Consider the following 13,635-nt stretch of genomic DNA (forward strand, 5'->3'; position numbering starts at 1 on the left):
CTTTCCCCAAAAAGAATTCTGGGCCCTGTAGTTTATCCCATACAGAGTTCTTAGCAGCCTTTAACAAACTACAGTGTCCAAAATTCCTTGAGGGTGGAAATGTGTTTCAAATTTGCTTTAAAAAGGGAGACGTATCACTTTGGGCTCGTTCATACTTATGCTTGTCCTGTGCTTAGAAAGCAGTTTTCCATTTGACCTGTACTTTCTAGGTACCCTTGCCCTTCTCCTTTCCCAGGAAAAATATGCTCTTTAGCTCTAAATTGGAGCAAACATCAGTCTGGAGATGAACACTTTTATTATCCTTATGTTTTTCTGGTATTTTAATTATTTGATATTCTGTACAGTTGTACCTTGGAAGTTCGACTTCCAAAATGTTTGCAAACCAAAGTGTGGTTTCTGATTGGCTGCAGGAAGCTCCTGCAGCCAATTGGAAGCCGCAGAAGCCCTGTTGGACATTCGGCTTCCAAAAATAGTTCGAAAACCGGAACACTCACTTCTGGGTTTCAATCGTCCAGGAGCCAAGGCGTTTGAGATCCAAGGTATGATTGTATTTTGATATTTTGTAAGCCATCTTTGAGAAGCTTTGTTGAAAGCAATGCAAAATATTAGCAACCACAACAACATCCATTTATGTAAGTATGGAGGTGCTTTTATCTTATGCTGGTCTATGACTGTAATAAAGATTTGGATTGGATTAGAACATCCATTGACACCCCTTCTAACATTTTCTTTTGAAACGGTGCAGTTATCATCTTAATACAATAGGAATTCATACTGCTATGTTTTATCAGTGTTAATTTTATTTAGTAAATGGCTTTTGCATTTAATTTTTATTCACCATTGTTGCAAAATTAAATTTAAACTGTGGTCACAGTCTGAGCATCCATGACATAAACTGACAGCAAACACCATTAAACTTGCAATATTTCTTCAATTATCTTTATTTTTGCATGTTTCCCCAAAGCAGAAGATATATCTTTTCTCATTTCTTGAGTTAATTTATTCTTCCTTCTCTGAATTTAATAAGTCAACGCTGACATTTCTATAATATTCAGGACTTTATTTGGCCGTATATCAATTGATGGTACATTATAGTTCTTCAATATTGTGCCATGAGCAGTTTTGCAATAACTAATAAGTTAGAAATGGTTCTCTTTCCATCTTCTTTATTTCTGAAATAATCCAGGGGTGGCCACTTCTGCATTGCCAAAAAAAGATGACAAAATAAAAATGCAGATCTTCAGAAAACGTTAATATGCAAATTCATATGCATAGGTGGACATTTTAAAATTGTTATCATAATTTAAAGAGAAATATAGCGAGGAACCATGCTATTATAATTGTTTCAATAGCAGCCTAGTACCTGGTGTTGCTCAGGAATTCTGAGAAACTAAAAAAAAAACCCTTCCGTTTTTAAAGGTGTCCTCTGACATCTTGATTCAAAATAGCATCCCATTGTATCCAAACATAGACATGCTCCTTGATATCAGGAACTATCATGCAAAATTTGGTTACAATATCTTAAGAAGTATTGTGTGCATAGAAAACAGATGGGCACACAATTACAAAATATGTAGTAGATAGGCTGAAAGTACATGGCATTGACCTGGAATTCTAAGAAACCAAAACACATTGAGATTTATAAATGGATATAGTGTAACTTGTTAGTTTTACGGCTTCCACCTCCGGTCTCTGACCCGAACTAGAGAACACCAGACCTAGATACAGACCATAATCAATTGAGACGATGGGCAACCAGTAGTATCCAAATATAGAACAAAACCCAGTCCTTGCTCTTAGGAAACATCGTGCCAAATTGGGCAACCATAACTTCAAAGGCATCCAAATCAAAACAGTTTAGAACTGTCACAGCAACTGGGCAAAGCCACATTTTGGTCCACAGTCTTGATTCAAAATGGTATCTGACATCCAAACATAAATGAAAACCAGCTCCTCCACCTCAGGAACTTTTATGCCAAATTGGGCAGTAGTATCTCATGAGGCAGGATGCAGGTGGCGCTGTGGGTTAAACCACAGAGCCTAGGACTTGCCGATCAGAAGGTTGGCGGTTCGAATCCCCGCAACGGGGTGAGCTCCCGTTGCTCGGTCCCTGCTCCTGCCAACCTAGCAGTTCGAAAGCACGTCAAAGTGCAAGTAGATAAATAGGTACCACTCCAACGGGAAGGTAAACGGCGTTTCCGTGCGCTGCTCTGGTTCGCCAGAAGCAGCTTAGTCATGCTGGCCACATGACCCGGAAGCTGTATACCGGCTCCCTCATTCACTAAAGCGAGATGAGTGCCGCAACCCCAGAGTCAGTCACAACTGGACCTAATGGTCAGGAATCCCTTAACGTTTACGTTTACCTTATCTCATGAGGCATCCAAATACATAGGAGGACAGACAGAAAAACCACTTTCCTATATATATTGTAGATAAGCACACCAGAAATGTAGAAATCCCCACATTGGATATTAGAGTCAGTGCCAACATTCAACCCAAAGAAACTGTTGTTGAAACTTAGAGGAATTCCAACAAGAACTTGTGATGAGATGTGGAGGTCTCATTGGGGACGAACTTGAAAAAGCTGCATTGTACAAGCAATTCTTTCCTCATGCTTCTTAAAACGTGGCATGTAGCTCCCAAAAATGGGTTAAGCTACTCATCTTACAGATCCAGAAGTTTTTTTTTTAATGGAAGGCCCCAAATTGTTTGTTTGTTTGTTTGTTTGTTTGTTTAATTTGTATAGAGCCCTTCAACCAAAGATCACAGGGTATTTCACAACATAAAAATACAAAATGAGAACACTAGATACATAAAAAACCAGAACAAAAGCAAGCCAATAACCACCTTCCCACAAAACACAGAATGTAGAGAGATGTTTTCCCTTGGCGCCTTCAACCAGAATTAGTCCTCCCTAGTAAATATTATAGGACTACTGCCTAAACATTTTCAGTCACTTTCTCTGATATCCACGTGACAAAATGTGAAGCATCTTACCACAGTTGTCCTTATTTCAGATTTATAGGTATGAACTCAGTGAATGCAAATATTGAAATTACTATGGCTAGTTCTGTCATTTTATTGCTCAGTTAGTGGGGGCAACTGATGGGGACTTTAGAATAAGTGGAAGGAACCAAAATTTTGAATTTTCAAAAGTGGTATCAGAAAGTAGAGCTGGTCCAAAACATTTTGCTGCCTGTGGCAAAGGACAATTCCCATTCACCCAGAAGGGTAGAGAAGCTGACAAGAGTGGCTGTGGGATCTTACTTCAAGACTGGCATAAAAGTCTAAGAACAGCCCGCTGGATCAGGCAACCAAAGAGCATTCTTGGCTGTTTATCACACCTGAGGGCAACAGGCAAGCTTAAATGGACAAGGCAGCCCCCCTGCCCATCACACACAGTTCTGTCCTTCAGTTCCTCACAGCTGTTACCCATCCGCTAGCATCTGACACTTCAGGTGACTGCACTACTCTGCCTAATGGTGGGGTCGGCCCTTTCAGAAAGTACACGAAAGCTATATTGAACCAAGTAAGCATTTTGTATTTGAATGTATTGGGGAACTTATTTGCAAAGTGTAGCCCTATTAAAAAAAAAAACTCCTTAGGCACAGCTGCCTAAAAATAAGAGTGTACTGAACCGTTTGAGTTTAGGGTATATGTTGCTTAGCATACATTTTGTGTTTGATGGTCAAAATTTCAAAACATTACCACTCCTCTCCTGACAGTGGGTGGCTTGTCTAACTTGTGTCAATGCTTATAGCAGCTTTCTTCTGCTTTTTGTTAAGCAACTCACCTAGAATAAACGAAGAGTCACTGAAATATAACTTTAGCTTGAGGGATACCATTACATAGGATTTTCATGCAGCATTAGACCATTTTGTTAAGATAAAAGTGCTGTCAATACACATATGACTCACTTCTGCTACGCAAGCAAGCTATTTTGTTATTCTTCACATCCTTGAAGGAACCGATGCACAGAAAACAATTGTCCGCAACCTCAATAAGTAAGACAAACCTCCATGTCTGCTTTTCAAATGGCTGATTAAATTTCGTTGTGTGCACCTACAAGACTTCAATTTCAGATTATCACAGGGAACAAGTTATTTCAGGAATATATATATTCTGCAAATATGAGAAGACCTCTGCACTGAAGTGCATCTCACACCAGCATAATATTATTTTCCAAAATCAGGCCTGCTTATTCATGCTTTTATAAGCTAACTATCCTGTTATCATTTTTGTGAAGTGCAGTATGGGACTATTTTAATAAATAAATAGTATGTGTGTGTGATATGTATCAGGGGCTGTGCCCCTGTTTTCTTCACTTGCCAACAGTTGCAACCTATCTCATCAAACCCCCAGCCACTAGACTTCACCAACCCCTATTCCCCACACTTTGCTTAAACTGCAAATGAGCTGCAGCTTGACGACAGTCTTACATTATTATTATGTAGCAAGATATGCAAGTGTGGGTGTATATAGATAAATCACAAATAAATCATAAATCACAAACACACCCTTTGATGCATATCAGAGCCCCTGAATACTAGAACATTTTGCTTTAAGACCTTAATGTCTTTTTTGTTAGTCAGTATATTAAATCTCCTACCAGAATCCAGAGCAAACCTGACTAAAGTGCTGTTGTTGCTTTAAAAAATGTGTGCGCAAAAGTCCTTGGGACTTTTTCTTAGAGCTAATGGTATTTCTTGGAATCACAGAATTTCAAAGGACCACAAGAAACATCTAGTCCAACCCCAGCAATACAGGAATCTTTTGTCCAACCCTGAGATTAAGTGTCTCATGCTGTAGTAACTGAGCTATCCTTGGCCCATTATAGATTTCAGATGTCATGAGACATATCATGGCAAGCAAGCAATTTTAGTAAGGATTTGATCATATAATTTCTCTCAGTTCAATTGATGGAATGTTTTTTTCCTATGCAGAATTGCAAATACACATGAAGAAAACTGATTATAATAATAATAATAATAATAAAATTGCCAATGTGTCTGCCGTGATCTTTGTGAGAAAATCCTTACAGTTTATTTTGCACTTGCTGACAATTTATGTTGTGATAGCCTAATACACTCATGAAGCTCACCTCGTCTGCCAGATTTCCGTGCTTACATCAATGAAAGTGTTATCCATTGTGTTATCTATTGAAGCTTATGTGAATAGATTTGATTTAAAAGGCTTGCATACCGTTTATCTAAGAAACTGCTCCGACTACCATGTAATCCACCATATTCCATTTCAGATTCAGAAAATGGACAATTATTCCAATTATGTCTGATACTATCTGATTTGTTTCCATCAGCTGTGCAATAATTTTGTGCAAGTTATATAGAGGGAAGGACAGGAGACGAATGGGAGGGACAAAAGCTTGCTGGCAAAGTACATGCTTTGCATTCAGATGGTCCCAGGTTCAGTCCCTATCATCTCAAACTAAAAAAGACTGTGGTGGTTTGAAAGACTTCGGTCCGAGAGCAGGAGAACTGGTACCAGTCAAAGTAAACATTGCTGGTTTTGATGGACTGGCCTAGTTTGACTTCCATTAAGGCAGGTTCTTGTGTCACAGAATGCACTTCTGTGTATGGATATCTGTTAGTGCTGCATTAGTGGGATAATATTTCAATGTGCACTTGCAATATGAACATGTATAAATTAATAATAATAATAATAATAATAATAATAATAATAATAATAATAATAATTTATATCCCGCCCTCCCCAGCCAAAGCCGGGCTCAGAGCGGCTAACAACAGTAAAATGATACAACATTCTAAAATCAGTTCATTTTAAAATCAGTTCAAATCAGATTAATGGCAACCATTGGGCTAGAGTTCTGTGAGTATTGCCAAAGGAGGGGGTCAGGCTGTGCCCTAGCCAAAGGCCTGGTGGAACAGCTCTGTCTTGCAGGCCCTGCGGAAAGATGTCAAGTCCCGAAGGGCCCTAGTCTCTTGTGACAGAGCATTCCACCAGATTGGAGCCACAGCCGAAAAAGCCCTGGCTCTGGTTGAGGTCAGCCTAACCTCTCTGTGACCCGGGACCTCCAAGATGTTTTTGTTTGAAGACCGTAAGGTCCTCCGTGGGACATACCAGGAGGGGCGGTCCTAGGCCTGCCAGGTACGAGGGTCCTAGGCCGTATAGGGCTTTAAAGGTTAAAACCAGCACCTTAAACCTGATCCTGTACTCCACCGGGAGCCAGTGCAGCTGGTATAGCACTGGGTGAATGTGATCCCGCAGCGAGGACCCCATAAGGAGTCTTGCTGCGACATTCTGCACCCGCTGCACCAGATGGAGTTTCTGGGTCAGTCTCAAGGGCAGCCCCACATAGAGTGAGTTACAATAATCCAGTCTGGAGCTGAACGTCACATGGATCACAGTGGCTAGGTCAGGGCGAGAGAGGTAAGGAGCCAACTGCTTAGCTTGGCGGAGATGAAAAAACTATGCAGGATTGAAGTTGAATTGAATACCTATGAGTTCATTCTTTAAAGCCTCTCAAAAGTATGTGATACACAGACTATACTATTCATCTGGCTGGAGTGTCCTGGTTAGAGTGGCCAAGCTGGTGCCCAATAGTTTAGTTTTTACAATCTGCTTACATTACATTTTGGGCACTACATCAGCACCATGGGGAATGATGATGGTCTGGGTGTTATCATCAATTTTGTTCCAATTGCCTGAAGTAGGGATTGATGAGCTGAGGAAGCTTGACTTTACATTTCTTAATCTGCCTTGCAGGGCATCTTCAGAAGAAACCTACACAAGGAGTAAACCCTACACAAATCCAGAGCGGAGTCCCTAAAACGGTTGGATGGCACCTTGTACACCTCTTTCTGGCAACTCCTGCAGCCAAGATGGTGCCAAATGTATTGCTCTGCTTTCCTTTGGACCACATCCATGAGAGCAGGGGTCTTGTTGTCTGGGCAGCCCAGGAACTCCATACACACTGCCTAGGCTTGTACCCTGGAGAAGCCACTTTGGTGCTGCTAACACAGCAAAAACAGTGCAGAAGACAGCAGTTACAAGTTACTGGTCTTTTCAGACACAGCAGGCGCTGTGATTCTCCAGCAGTTTGACTTCATTCCCAGAGGCACACTCCATTGTCTTTCAAGGCAGACAGATGCCAACAACAGAGTAATGCCAAGTGCAAACTTTGATATTTATCAAGGCATCGTTGGGTTAGTCTCTTTGGTCTTACTACTGTTATTGATTTCAGTTTCAGTTAAGGAAGTTCTTACTGTCCTGTTATTTGACTGGTTTTATAGGTTCATGCTTAAATGTGGAATTTGGGTGCTCCTTTTCTTATTGTAAGTCAGAGACCTTTGATGCAGAATGATGCCTATAAACCTACATCTAAAAAAATATTGCTTTTTTCAGGGGCTATACTTCTCTCTCTCTCTCTCTCTCTCTCTCTCTCTCTCTCTGTGTGTGTGTGTGTGTGTGTGTTTGTGTGTTTGTACATGTTGCACCCCTCACTAAGTTCTTGAACACCAGATAATATATAAATCAGAAGCAATCTGATTTGGAATGGAATGGAATGGAAAATTATCTTTTATTATTTCTTCATAACTGGGAGTTGGGCAAGAATTAATGTTATGAATTTATTGCTTATGATGAAATACAGGAGCATTCTGTTTTAGTCATCCATTTTCACAATGTGCAGTAATGAGAGTTTATTATTTTGATCTAGAAGTTACTTAATATTTCTAGTTTGCCCTATGGCTGCACACACTGATGCACAATTAGGGGCACTCAACTCACACTGAAATCAATGAGGATTAGATAGGCCTAACATAGTGCTAGATTGCTCAGTATATTGTTATTGTTGTAAAGAGTCATAATATTGATGTGGCTTACAATGATTTTAATCCCATTGTATTTATGGAATATGTAAACTGTAAATTTGCCTTGTTTACAGTAATGTAAAAATTTCATCCAGAAAATCCACTCGTGTACTGATAGCAACCTAAAAAAGTATACCTACATTATTGCAGATGTAGGTATACTTTTCTAGGTTGCTATTAGTACACGAGTGGACTTTCTGGTTGAAATTTTTACATTATTGTAAACAAGGCGAAGGGGTGATAGGTGGCGACTTAAATCTTGTACTTAATAACTATTTTGATAAAAGCAGAATTTCTCCACTATCACAAAACATGTGCAAGTCACCATCTTTTAAAACACCCTTCTACGAAATATTACATAAACACAATAACTTTGACACTTAGCACATAGCCAAGCTAGAACTAAGAAGCTATACATATGCCAGCAAGGTACACAAATTACCCCTGACTGGGTAATTTATTAATCACAGAAAGCCTTATCATTCAGGTTTACAAGTCGGAGACTGATCTTCTTAATATCTCGGACCATGCTGCTGTAATCATGAAGAGTACACAAACCTAAACTTTTCTATCGGAAATTAGACTACTGGATATTAAATAGTTATTTTTACTACAGAAAAATTCTTTAAAGATATTCCTAAAAACTATAATCATCAGCCACTATTTTTCTTTTTTTCTTTTTTTGGTAAAGCTAATAAGCTCTGTTTTCCTTGTATGGATGTTTTGTTACTTGAAATTAAAAATATGTTAAAAATACTATTAAATATACTTCACATTAAAATATACTTGTTGGCACAAGCGACAAACTGGAGTCTTTAGAACATTGTGATTTCTCCAGGTATTCAAGAGACAGTTTGGGCTCCCTCTGGTGGCGACTTTAGTTTTTGACAGTCTTTGTTTCACTGTCGCTATAGAGACTTGTTTCCTACTTGGTGAAGAAGTAATAAATAGTTACCCCACCTCAAATGTATTGCATTCTAAATCCTGTTAATCCTGATGGAATGCACTTTCACTGTACTTAGCAGTTTGTGTAAAGCCATTTAAACCAAATGAAGGATGATTTTGATCCAAGAGTTAAGTCCCATTCATGTCATGTCTCCTACTGGAACCAATGATACTTAAAAGTTATTTGGCTGTACTGTGCCCACTCATTTTACAAAAACGCCTGGAAAGATTTTATTTGCTCAGCTATTTAAAATATTTACATTCTCTCATTTTGTGCGAGATACTTCAGGGAACTTAGCAAATATATTGGGGAGAAGGGGATGTAAGTCATATAAAGCCATAAAACAGACAAGCCAACAGACAGCAATCCTATTTGAACAGATCTCTGAAATAAAATACTTTTAAATTGCTGCTGGAAGCCTACTGTCTAGGGAGCAGAACATACCTCCCCAGAACTTTGGCATCATGGTGAGGAAAACAAGATACTGGGGACCCTCAGACAATGGCCTCTGAAACAGATCTTTATAAACACTCACAGTGGTACCTCGGGTTACATACTTAATTCGTTCTGGAGGTCCATTCTTAACCTGAAACTGTTCTTAACCTGAAGCACCACTTTAGCTAATGGGGCCTCCCGCTGCTGCCACACCGCCGCTGCACGATTTCTGTTGTTATCCTGAAGCAAAGTTCTTAACCCAAGGTACTCTTTCTGGGTTAGCGGAGTCTGTCACCTGAAGCGTCTGTAACCCGAGGTTCCACTGTACATTCATGCAAAAGAAGATGAGCTTGAAAGTATTAGACCAGGAGTCAGCAAACATTTTCAGCAGGGGGGGCAGTCCACTGTCCCCCAGACCTTGCGGGGGACCGGACTATATTTTTTTTTTGGGGGGGGGGATGAACGAATTCCTATGCCCCACAAATAACCCAGAGATGCATTTTAAATAAAAGGGCACATTCTACTCATGTAAAAACACGCTAATTCCCAGACTGTCTGTGGGCCGGATTGAGAAGGCATTTGGGCCGGATCTGGTCCCCGGGCCTTAGTTTGCCTACCCATGTATTAGACAGTGTCTGTTGAAACCTAAATAGCAGAGGGTGTATTGAATGAGGACCAAATTGCATGGAAATCTGCCTTATTCTGAGTCAGAGCATTATCCCAGATCTAGACTTATCCACTCTGATTGATACAGCTTTCCAGGAGTCTTTGCAAGCCCCACCTGGAAATACCTGGCGTTGAATTTGGGAGCTTTTGCAACGCTGCAAAGCTACGTTCCTTCCATGACAAGTTGGCTACAAGATCACATATAGTACACCTTTCTAATAAACATATTTATCTCTCTGCCTGTGTGAATTGAGACTAGCAATACAGCACAACAGAGGCTATCCCTTTCTGTTCACAACGTGGGCGGGAAGAAGAAGAGTTTGGATTTGATGTCCCGCTTTATCACTACCCGAAGGAGTCTCAAAGCGGCTAACATTCTCATTTCCCTTCCTCCCCCACAACAAACACTCTGTGAGGTGAGTGGGGCTGAGAAACTTCAGAGAAGTGTGACTGGCTCAAGGTCACCCAGCAACTGCATGTGGAGGAGCAGGGAAGCGAACCCGGTTCACCAGATTACGAGACTACTGCTCTTAACCACTACACCACACTGGAGACAACTAGAGAGCTCCGCCAGTGGAGTTTTGCTAGTGCAACAGGGCATTTACCCCTTTCCCCCGCTTTCCCCCTGTGCCCCATAAACTGGATCTGCCAAGATCAGAATAACCCTCAGAATGGCACATGAGGAGAGGAGAGGGCAGATTGTTCCATTTGGAAAGCAGAAATACTTATGCTGACCCAGTTTTGTGCTACATTGAATGCCTCCACATGAATTTCCCAGTGGAAACCAAAGTGCTAGATATTCCCGGTGCTATGAAGACATAATGAATAGCAAGCATGAAAAGTTTAAGTGAGCTCTACAGTGAGGCCCACTTACTGTTTTCCCGCCGTCATTCATGTGTTCCATGTATGACTTCTATGTAAGACTTGCAATGACCCCCAAGTAAAACAAAAGCTTATTTGTAAAGCTTGGTTGGAATACACAACCCACAGACATGTTTTTAATGAATTGAATTTGTGGTGAACTCTCCAGAACACTCACCTGCTAGACAAGACAGAACAACACACAAATGTAGCTTGAGCCTCCCAAACTCAGCTCAAAACAAATCCATAATAAGGCACCTAAAAATGCTCACCAGTTTTTATATTTAACATATTAGGATCTCTGCAAATGGCATGGGTTTCAGCCGTGTCCCATTTGGCTTATACCAAATGGACAGCATTTGAGGTGTTTGGTTTAGTAAATGCGTCTCAGATGGCACCAGATTTTTATTCATTTGTATTAGGGGACATTTCTGTAGGACACGGCACAGCTTTTGGATATTCTCTGGAGATTCTTTGAGAGGTGCTCATGTCTAAACACCCTGATAATTGGTTTCTAAAACTGAAACTTCTTGTATATGATCACACACACACACAAACCCACAAGGTCCACTGCGCATGACCGACTTTGGAGTGCTCAGAAAATTTTGGTGATAAAAATTCATCATTAAAAGACACAATCTGTACTTCTGGAGACCCTTCTTGGTATACTCCAGCAAAACGAAATCATTTCAAGGAGGCTTCCATATGAGTGTATAAAAGATGTTCTTATTGAAACTTTATTTCAGGACTGATAGTGTTTGTATGTGCGTGTGCGTGCGTGTTTATTATCTATCTCTATCTGCCATCTATCTAATTTATTTTTAAAACTTAAGGAAACATCTGATGAAATAGTTTGAAACTTTGAATCATGTCACTTAAGGAAAACAGCCGCTTTGGCTTGGACTAAGAGTAGGTTTCTGAATCATCTCTGAAACAGCTGGTGAAAGTGTTCTTGTACAGCCATGCCTGGGAAAGCAGCTACTATAGGACATGCATGTCTGGAATGAATATTCAGGACATGAAGCAGACTGTTTATGCTGCTTAAGAAGAGCAGGCTAGAAAGCTGTAACCTTGGAATGTATATGGACACCTTGCTAGACTGGAAATGATTATGGGAAAGCACATTCCATTGGATTTTGGCTGATTTTATCACACACACACACAAATTAATAAAATAAATCTTCATAATGTATTCATTGTTGACTGACTGAGATGGCTCATATAGGTAAGCTACCTTTATTTTATCGGTTTTTCTTGGAATTTTCAACTGGAGTTTCAGACTATGTAGATTAATGGGTAGAAATGTATATAATTGGGTTGTCTCTCTCTCTCTCTCTCTCTCTCTCTCTCACTCACTCACTCACACACACACACACACACACGGTTTTGGATTGTTACTGATTTTCCCTTATATAGTATGGCTATAGAATGAGAATTCTGCTAGTGGTTGGAAATAATCTTTAAGATCATGAATAATTTCACTTTATATATCGCATACCGAAAAGATGATGATATACACAGAAAATAGTTGGTTTCAGTGTTTATTTTCTAAAAAAAATGTTTAGGGGTACTCTCATTTTCCTACTGATATTGAAATACTGCCTCTCAATGAGGCCAAACTTAGATTCACAAAATGTTTAGGGGTATGCGCCCCCCCAAGAAAAAAAGCACTGGTTGGTTTTACAATTATGGAAATACATGTCTCTTAAGTTATTTGGTTTTCTTATTCATTCACCCATGCTTCTGTTTTTTGCTGATATTTTTAACATTGTGATAAATGTTTTCCAAATGACTCATAATTAGACATATTTGTATTGTTTGCTGATAAGTTAGTGTTGCGTGTGAGATAAGATGGAACCAAATTGCACCCTGTAGGCCAAGAGGTGGAAATGTTGTTCTTCAGGAATACCATCTGGACCTGGTCCACCAGGAAGAACTGGAGCCACTGTTTTGTGCTTCCAACTCCCAACCCAAACAACAACTCTAGAAGAATGCCATGGTGAATACTATTGAATGTTACTAAGAGGGTCAAAACGACACATAAACAGAGGAAGAATGAACACGCTGAGCTTGAGACCCATTAGGAACAGGAGAGAAAATTAATTTAGTTCACATTTAAAGATGAACATACCTAATTCATACTTTCTGAAACGATACATGAACTGAAACCTCTTGAAATTTGCAGCTCTCTGAATTTGGGAAAGCAGCTCCAGCCAAATGAGTAAACAGAGATGTTTATATTAGGGTAAAGTGCACCTATAAATACATACATTAATGGCAATAACCTAAATAAATGCATTACATATGGGGAAACAGCTTTGCAAAAATGTGTATATTAGGAGAAATTCACATGATGCCTTTGAAGATGGTTCAGAAACCTCAGCTGCTGCAGATGTCAGTGGCCACATTGTTCACCAGAGCATCGGATGTCCAAGCCTATCACATTAACCCTGGCTTGACTGCACAATTCAAAGTCTTGTCTGTGACCTATAAAGCTTTATGCAGCTCAGCACCTCAGCGACAGCCTCTCCCCATATGAACCGACCCAGACCCTGCAATCATAATCTGAGGCCCTTCTTTTTGTGCTCACTACATGGAAGACTCAGGGGGATGGCAACACGAGAATGCACTTTCTCTAGGGTGGCAATGCTCTTCCCAGGGAGGCCAACCTGGTGTCTTCATCACATATCTTTAAGTGTCAAGTGAAAACTTTCCTCTACAATCAGGCCTTTGGCCATTAACAGTCCTTGGCTTTTTAAGGGGGGGGGGATGTTTCTAATTTTTAACTAACTGATTTTGTCTTGCCTGTAGGTTTACATCATGGGTAGGCAAACTAAGGCCCGGGGGCCGGATCCAGCCCAATTACCTTCTATATCC

General features: G+C 40.1%; 1 long non-coding RNA gene across 1 annotated transcript in view; it reads right to left on the reverse strand.

Moving 5' to 3' along the window:
• Window positions 1–782: 782 nt before the first annotated feature.
• LOC310848710 overlaps window positions 783–13,635 on the reverse strand; it is a 35,249-nt gene continuing 22,396 nt past the window's right edge. Inside the window, exon 2 of the long non-coding RNA XR_014566524.1 lies at window positions 783–1,198. This is a non-coding gene — a long non-coding RNA (uncharacterized lncRNA). The remainder of the gene's footprint in view (window positions 1,199–13,635) is intronic.

The sequence above is a fragment of the Podarcis gaigeae genome, assembly GCF_964106915.1.
Source record: "Podarcis gaigeae genome assembly, chromosome: 7".
NCBI lineage: Eukaryota > Metazoa > Chordata > Lepidosauria > Squamata > Lacertidae > Podarcis > Podarcis gaigeae.